This window comes from Castanea sativa, chromosome 6 (genome assembly GCF_040712315.1).
Source record: "Castanea sativa cultivar Marrone di Chiusa Pesio chromosome 6, ASM4071231v1".
Lineage (NCBI taxonomy): Eukaryota > Viridiplantae > Streptophyta > Magnoliopsida > Fagales > Fagaceae > Castanea > Castanea sativa.
Window position 1 is genome coordinate 37,506,092 of NC_134018.1, and position 9,308 is coordinate 37,515,399.

At 32.1% G+C, this 9,308-nt stretch overlaps 1 pseudogene; it reads right to left on the reverse strand.

Annotated features, from left to right (window-relative positions):
* Window positions 1-566: 566 nt before the first annotated feature.
* Window positions 567-8,852, reverse strand: LOC142641705 (wax ester synthase/diacylglycerol acyltransferase 11-like; annotated as a pseudogene).
* Window positions 8,853-9,308: the final 456 nt, after the last annotated feature.

The following is a 9,308-nucleotide window of genomic DNA, read 5'->3' on the forward strand; positions in this document are numbered from 1 at the left end:
AAACTTTAGCCTATGACATCCGTTTTATAATGATTGTTCTTTATTATCAGTCTAATTCTCTAAGATATCAATTAATTTATTTTAATTTTGCCAAGACACCAAAGCATGCCTCACTATATCAACTTTAAAATGTGAAATGGTAGTAATACATTTTTATTTTTATTTTTTTTCAATTAGCTAGTATCAGGGCCAGACTGCTCATAGAAACTAGCATTACAATAAGTATCAAGATCAAGGCAGAATAGCTGAAGAGTTGAAGCAGAGGAAGCAAGACTCCACGGATGTGATTGAGGTTCAAGAAGCCATATTTGATGCACTTGTAGTTTAGCAGCTATGTAAGTATTTGTTTCCATACGACTTGTAGTTTTACAATTTTCTATTATTAGTATTTTGACACGTGAGCTGTTAGTTAGTTACACAAGAGAAGGTAGTTAGCTGTTAGTTAGCTTAGTTGGCTCTGTTTCAATCACTAGTTGAGCCCGAGATTGTATATAAAGAAACAAACTAATTTTATTCAATACAATTTCAGTTTTCCCAATTCTGTTATTTCTCATAATAAGATCGATAGTAAACCTTTCTACATAAAGTTTTACATTGAAGATGAAAGAACATTTTGACCAATCATACATGCACACCATTAGGTATGAACAATAAGAATGCAAACATGGAAATTGTATTGACTTATTCATCGATAGAAAATCAACGTTGTCAATCAATTTCGATTTATTTGATAATAAAAATACAAGTGCCTTTGTTTAAATAGGAATTTCATCTGCAGCTTTGAGCATTATCTCGAAGGCATTTTCCACGCATGAATTGAATTTTTGGGGATCTAGGAATCCTTTCTCCATTATGGCGCTAACCCTCAAGTTTCCCGTGTAACTCACTATTGTTATAATAAGGTTCTGCAAATCAATATTTAAAAATGAAAAGAAAAGTTGTTACAGTTGACCATAAAATACGATAAATCTAATTGAAAGCAAGGTGTCTTTGAATTATGAAAAAGTCCTCAAATATAAATTATATATATTCTTTTTTGGTTAGGTCCACTTTTGTAGGTTGGCAAATCATGAACAATTGTAACAGTTAGAATTTAGTTTCTCTATTAAGTTAGCATCAGATTAATTATTTGATAAGACAAATCAAGCTGGTTCAAACAGTGAACGACTCAAGAATGCAAAAAGAGAACTACTACTACAGTATTGGTCCTCAATTGAAGCTCAATAGGCCGAGAGTCACTTGACATAACCGGTTGAACTGCACATCTCGACTGATCGAGAATTATGCAAATATTGGCGAGGTCAAGATAAAAGTTTAAAAAAAAAAAAACAAAAAACAAAAGTGACATTAGGTTTTGTTTAAAAAATGTTGAATCTTTCAATTGTTTTCTTCGGTGTCAGAGTGTATTAAGTAGGGGTTGCCTTTTGTTTTATCATGGGACAAAGCATTTAAGAGGTCTATACATAATACTACTACTAGACTTACTAGATCTTATTAGCTTTTTTACGTGGAGTTAAGGTTATGTGCATCTCAAGTACATTATATAAGCAAACCCTAGTACACGTTTTTATACACCCGAGAGAGTAGTGTATTTGTACATAGATCTAGAATTTTCTAAACTCTCTTAAAAAATCAACCGCAGACCTACTTGCATACTAAAGATTCGATGATTAACTGAAGTTGCTGCATTTAGTTTACAATACTGTTATTTAGACAAATCTTTGAAAGTGAATCTTAAAGTCATGAACTGGGAATTTGTGTGCAACAAATTAGAATAGAAGAGTTTGAGGATCTCGAAGTTATGTGCGGTCATATCAATAAGTACTACATGAGCTACAATTATATTTAGGGTTAAATTTTTTGTATAAACTTCTATTCTATTCTAGTGGATTTGTTGCCTTGAGAATTGATGATCTCCTACGTTAGTGAAGCGATCTGTTTCATCGGTTTTTTTTGGTCACCATCTTAATGTCTTTATGTGATTCATGTTTGTGTGACGTTATTCGATTCAGTCCTAAAACATAATTAATTTAATTAATTACTTGGCTAATAATTGAATAATATTGTGACTACCAAGGCCTAAAATCCTAACATTTTTTTATTGTGGAGAAAAATGCATAAATTATAATTACTATCTATGTATTGCCCAACTTCCCATTGCTAATCCAGTAAAACGACAACAAAATGTTGTTTTACGGTCTCCCAAAAAGAAATTTATGTGATAGCTTGTAATAAGTTGAAAGTTACAAAAATCATTCTCTGACGTGGTCGAAAAACAAAACCATTTTGTATGACTTTAAGAGAAAACCCAAATTAAAAACTACATGCTAACTCTCTCTATTTTATAGGGCCAAAAACTTGACAGATCTACATAAAAATGTGGCATGAATTATACTTCGATATCTCCGAGAATTTGAATAAAAAAAATCATTATAAAAGATATTTTATTTATTTTTAAAAAAGGTAAGCTAGTTGGTATAAAATTTTTAATTTTACCTGTGGTATACCACCCGAAAGGAAGTATAGACTTTTAATCGGATGATTATCCAAAGCCACCTTTTCCTCTGGCCCGATCACATGCGAGATAACCATACTGGAGTTCCTCATGGTCCTATGCATGAATCTAGCGGCTGCCTGCAGTTGCATTGGAATTAGCATTTAAGAAAAATTCTTGTAAGTATTAATTGTTAAACATTTAAGAAATAGTGTGGATGACTATTTGAATTGAGAAGTTTTTTGTATTATATTTTATCTTTACAGTTCTTTGCATTGTCTAACTATTTCCTTTTATTTTACAACATCAATCTGTAGAATTAACAAAATTAATTGTATCACATTAATATATATATTGTGCAATATTTCACTTATGAGTAATGTAGTTTGGTAAGAAGTAAAGTCTCACATTGGATACTAATAAGAAGAATGAATAGTTAATATAATATAATTGGGTCAGAACTTATTGGACTAAGTTTTTAGGTCAAATGGTGTCTCTATATGTTCTCCTCCCAACAAGTGGATTTAGAGCCAATGATTTTAGGGCAAGTTTTCATTAGTTGGTCTCACCGAGTTGAATGAGTAAGACTCTCATGCCAATTCTAACAATGGTTGAGTAGATGTTCTACTAGGTGCATGTTGGTGACTCCCAAAGTTGTGCAAGAAAGACTCCCATATTCACTCCGCTCATGGTTGGGTAGAGGGCACTATTGGTGATGGTTATGCATAAACAAAATGCCAACAAGTGACTTGGTAGAAGACTCACACATGAAGGGGGATGTTTTTATGTAATGTTTCCATGGTTTTAAAAACTAAATTGGCCGGTTTGAATTTGACACCAATTTGGTTGTTCCAAAAATCAGAAATTAAACAAAAAGCACATCAAATTAGTAACTGTTGGTTCAATTGAGAAAACAAAAACCAGTACGGTTGAACCAATTTTGCAAATTGGGTTAAAACATATCTTTTTTTAAGAGATAATTACGATAAGTTGCTAACCCCGCAGCTCAAATTCTTCTCTCTCTAAACTCCTAAGCACTTTGTGTATGAGGAGGTACCAATTCAGCTATAAGGCCTTTGACGAGTGAAAACAAAATATTGAATGGTACAAATTGGAGGAAAAAAAAATCTATAATTTTTTTTCTCAAATCTACTACCTATTGGACCATTGGAGAGGACACAACTTTTTTTTAGAATGGGTGATAAAAGGTATATTACTATTAGTCACAGACTCATAGTTGAGATCAGTGAAAAAAAAAAAAAAATAGATCTTCAGTTCTTTAGTTCCTATCTATGGGTGAAATAGTTCTTCAATTTATCATAGAGAGAGAGATAGAGTATTAGTCACAGACTCACAGTTGAGATCATTGAAAAAAAAAAAAAAAAGAGAACGGATCTTCAGTTCTTCAGTTCCTACTTCCTATCCATGGTTGAAATAGTTCTACAGTTTTTCACAGAGAGAGAGAGAGAGAGAGAGAGAGAGATTTGAAATGTTTTGTTTCATTCTTTTCAATTGTATGGGGTGGGGGAATTTATTAGTATAAGATTAGGGTTTTTTTTTTTTTTTCCTTCAAATACGTTAAGGATGTACCTTTTAGCTGAGCACTAAGGACTTGACATGGTGGGGCAAGGGGGTTTACCGTAGTATGTAGGTGGGCTGTGGACTTCACTTAATTTTTTTACTTTTTGATTATGAATTCTTTTGCTAGTCTTTTGTTGTTAGCGAAAATACATTTTTGGTCCCTACATTTTAGGTCAAATTCCATTTTGGTCACCACCTTTTTTTCTTCCAAGATGTGGTCCCCAAAACCCAAAAATCATTCTTATTTTAGTCCTTACCATCATCTTACTAACAAAATTTGCTTGGTGTGCACCATTGGTAAGTTAGACACTAATATGGCTAATAAAATAATAATAATAATAATAAAATTATTTGGCCTTTAAAAAATGGCACATCAACATAAAATAATAATTAAAAAATTATCAATTTTAAAAATTAAAAAAAAATTAAGACCCAAAATAAACATGAATTCAAATCTGACTTTATCTTGAACATGAACACAAACCTAGAAAATTCAATCACAAGAACACAAACTTAGAACACAACATGAACACCATAACACAAGAATACACACAAACCCTAAACCTCCAGCAAATCAAATCTATAAACCTAGCAAGCTAAGGAAACACATAGAGCACAAGTATTCACTCACATCAAAGCCCACAGATTTACAATTCAAAATTCAAAACGAAACACTTCAATAGTACACACATTCATCCAAAGATCTGATTGGAAATGCTAAAATGAGTGTGGAGTGAAGGGTTTTGAGGGAACAAGAGGGTGGGAGGAAGCTAAAATTGAAGTAGAGAGTCAAGTAACAATTAGAAGAAAAAGAGAGGGCATCCAAGGAATTTATTTCCCAAATGAATTGGTGAGCCCCGCTTGAAGTTTGTAGAAAAGGATTCAACAAGATCATCTTTTCCATCTTGACAAAGAGCGAGACACTAAATTGATCCATTGCTCGAACTAATCCCACTACAAGGGGGTAAAGTCAAGTAAAGCCAAAGGGCTTGGAGATCTTCTCTTTTTATCTAACTCACTTCCTTTTTCTGTGAGTTTTGGGAATATCCCTATTCGTAGGTCCAAGATCCACATCTATGAATTGAAAGGTCCAAATGATCAACCCTTCTTATTAAAAAAAATGGAAACCCTTCAAATTGAAATTCTTGATCAAAGGAGGAACAATATTACCATTTTTTTTCAACAAGATACCAAACTAGTGGATGATTGACTCAAGTTTAAAACATTGGGAGAGCTCTTAGTCATTGCCATGGAAGCAAAGGCTACCCTTAAAGATCATGAAGAAGAGAAGGATGGTTGTAGATCAAAAGAGGACAATCTTCTAAAACTAAAAATAAAGAGAATCAATGGCAATAAAAGTTGCTGGATAGGAAAAGCCCAATTCCCCTACGCAAAAGAACGAAAACGGAGATGAAAAGAAGCAGGCAAAGAAAACATCTCTCAAAGAACAACTCTCTAAAGTCAAGGATTTCGATGAAAGCAAGGTGGACAGTAAGCTTGTAAGTTTCTCCTTAAGCCTATAGAGCTTTTCTCTAGAGGGATAAGGTAGTCATACCACTTCGACGATCATGATATGCATTACACCCATTCTGAAAGCAATTTGAATTTACACACATTCATAAGCTCCTTTCAATCAAACCCAATCAACAAACCAAACCAAAAATAAAACAAAAAATGAGTCTCGGCTATACTTAAAACAAAAGAAACAAATGAAAAGAAAATAAAAAAAGGAAGGGAGAGTGATAGCGATGGGCCGACAGCCACCAGTGGTACCATCACAGTCATTAGTGGTTGGGTTTGTGGATCTCAGTCATTTTGGGTCAAGTGAGAGAGAGACTGAACCAAAATGCTTTTTTGTTCCCAGATCTATGTCTTGGGGGAAGAAGACCTATACTCCACCACTCACAGCCACTACTCGGCGATGACTCCTCTCTCCTCACCTTTTTCTCTCTAATCCATCCTCTTAGATCGAAACCCCAGCAATGATATTTTCAATGGTCCAAACCCCAAGGCCAAAACAGAAACAAATCTCAAGCATCTTTCTTTGAAAATGAGAGAGAGAGAGAGAGAGAGAGAGAGAGAGAGAGAGAGAGAGAGAGAGAGAGAGAGGTAACTTTGATGTTCTAGGTTTGGAGAACATAAGTGTTCTTCTTATGTTATTCCCCAAAAAATAATGAAAAAAAATAAAATAAAATAATTTAGTTATTTTATTTAATTAGATTGTAGGTTTTTTAAAATTATCTATTTTATACAAAAATATTTCTAACTTGGCTTTTTTTATTTAAATAATGACATGACATTTTTTTAATACCAAATAAATTTATTATTATTATTTTATTAGTTATGTCAATATCTAAAATAAGAACGATTTTTGGGTTTTGGGGACCACATCAAGGGAAACAAAGTGAGGACCAAAATGGAAATCGGCCCAATATGTAGGGACAAAAAGTGTATTTCCACCTTCGTTGTTTTAATCTCTTTCATTTTTTATTTTTTATTTTTTATTTTCTTTTGAAACCTGTGTTTATTGCTTTAGAATTTTAGTTATACTTATTAAGTATTGGTTTATTAGTTGATTTTCTTCTAAGTTTAATTATATTTTGAAAATTTTATATTATTGAGAAAAAGAAACATAAGATGTAAAAATCACATGGAAATTATTTAAAAAGGTTTAGACATTTTTAGCAAATACTATGAGCTATAAAAATATTGTGATTATTTATTTTTTATGTCACGGTCGGACCATCGATCGGACCAGAGAATCAGGAACCAGTTCACATTTCGATTCTTTATCCATTCCAATTTTTAAAATTACGAATTTTTCATGTATGAGTGGTGTGGTTAGGTGTAGTTGGTTAAGTAGTGAAATCTCACATTGGTACTAATGAAAAGAATGAGTTGTTAATATAAAATGATTATGCCCAAACTCAATATCTTAAATTTTTGGGTTAATATTGTCCTTATATGTTATATTAAACCTTCAATTGAAGTCTTTCCAAGGTGTTCAGTGTGTGTGTGTGTGTATATATATATATATATATATATATATATATATATATATATATATATATATAATGTCCCAAATTAATAATAATTAAAAAAATGAGTCATTAATATAATATAATTAAGTCCAAACTCATGACATAAGTTTTGGGTTAAGTAATTTCCTTATATGTTATATTAACCGCTCAATTGATGTCTCCAATGTGTTCTCTTTCCAAAATTTTTTATATATATCAAATAAAGATTTGCAACACTTACGTAAAAGGAAAATGTTTTTCTTCGAACTAATTTGAAAAGAAACTCTGTAAACTTCTTATATATCGTTTTATTTGATATGAATTTTGAAAATTTAACCATTAAATTGCATGTTATCTATGTTTTTAATATGCATATCAAATTTTGTTAAAATAAAATGATATATACTATTTGATCAATAAACTTATTTTTTATGCATAATTTTAGACCACAAAAACTTGAAATTTAAACATTAGATCGATTGATAAGATAGCATTTGATCTCTGATTTTCATGAAATTTTGGAAGCATAGAGGATATAATAAAAATATGTAATCTAATGATTAAATTTTCAAAATTCAAACCTAATAAAAAAAATATAGGAGTTTGAGAGATTTCTCTTCCTACATAAAATCACCAGTAAAAAGCAAAAGATTGTAATAATTTGAATATTAAATACTTTTTTTTACGAAAAGTACTGTAAAAACCATAAGAGATGCTGATCTTACCACTGCAAGCTTGGCCTTAATGTGTTTGATACGATCCAGAGAGAATATCATGCTTGCTATCGTGGTTGGCCGATACTCGACGCCTTCATCTCCAGATCTTATTGGTGATCGATCATCTTCAATCAAAGTACTCTTTAACATGCTCCATCCAAAATCAGATAGAGAGTTAAAAATCAAGGAAAAACGTTCAGACACTCTTCTATAAACACTTTCTCTGTCGCTTTTTATCTCTGACTGTTGGCGTGAAGGAAATGTTAGGGGAAGAGAAGGATTATCAGCTATGTGAGACAAGAAGAAGTGCACCCATGAGAGAGTAGCCATCACCAAGCCCATTGTGAAGCTTGAATATGAAAGTACCAGCTGCATTGCTTGTTGGAAATTTAACTATGTGAATTTCCCATAGTGGTTTGTTTTGTGAAAACTGCTCCATTGCAATCTTTGATATATATTCTTCAAGATATTCATCGTATGATGTGGGTGACAAGTCAGCAGGGAAAATGGGGACATTAACATGCTCTTCAAGCTTCACCTCAACCCGTTTCCATTGTTTCTCACCTTTTCTATCCGTTACCTGTTCACAAATTCTCACTACTTAGTGTCACTTTTGTTTGTGTATTTCATAAAAGAGGAAAAAGAAGCAAAATCATATCATTTATTTTCCAAGAAACTGCAATTTGTGCAAGTGGGTAAATCCACAGGAGGGTATTTTCTATACTTAGAAAAAAGTAAAAGACATCATGAGAGAGAGAGAGAGAGAGAGAGAGAGAGAGAGAGAGAGAGAGCACCATGATGGAGGAGAAGCGTGGATTGATGGGCAGGAACACATCCTTAAGAAATGACAGGGTGCGGGCGTCGTTGATTGTAATTGGTACCTCTGTTTCCATAACACCCATAATGAACACCGATAGCACAGAGCTGTTGAAGTATTGTGCCCTAGGACTCACTGGCTCCAATCCTTCCCTTAGCTCCATTTTTGTTGTTTCTTTAGCTTAATTCGATACTTTTGCACTAGAAACAGTTTAGCTGCAGATTTGTGGCATTCAAAGATTAGCTAGAATGTTATATTTATATTATAAATTTAGAGCATTAAAAGTTCGAATGGAAAATACACATTGAAAAAGTGATTTTAAATTAAACTTTATAATTTTCTGACAAAAATTAAACTTTATAATTTCAAAATATTTACATTATATTCTAAAATTTAATAGGGTAATGTTTTAGAATTCTCGAAAATGTTGAAAGATTCCTAAGTTTTGTTGCAAATCACATAAGAGAATAAAATGTTAGAGGTATTTGGATTCTCACTTAACCCATGTGGATTCCATTTGAAATAAGTGGACAACCTGATTCCCAAGCTTAAAAAAAATTAAATTTTACCATTTTTCACTTATCATTTAACCAATGGAGATAAAACATACTTATCAAAAAAATTGAAAATAAAACATAAAACAAATCATTTATATCTATTCTTTTATTTTTATCTCTTCC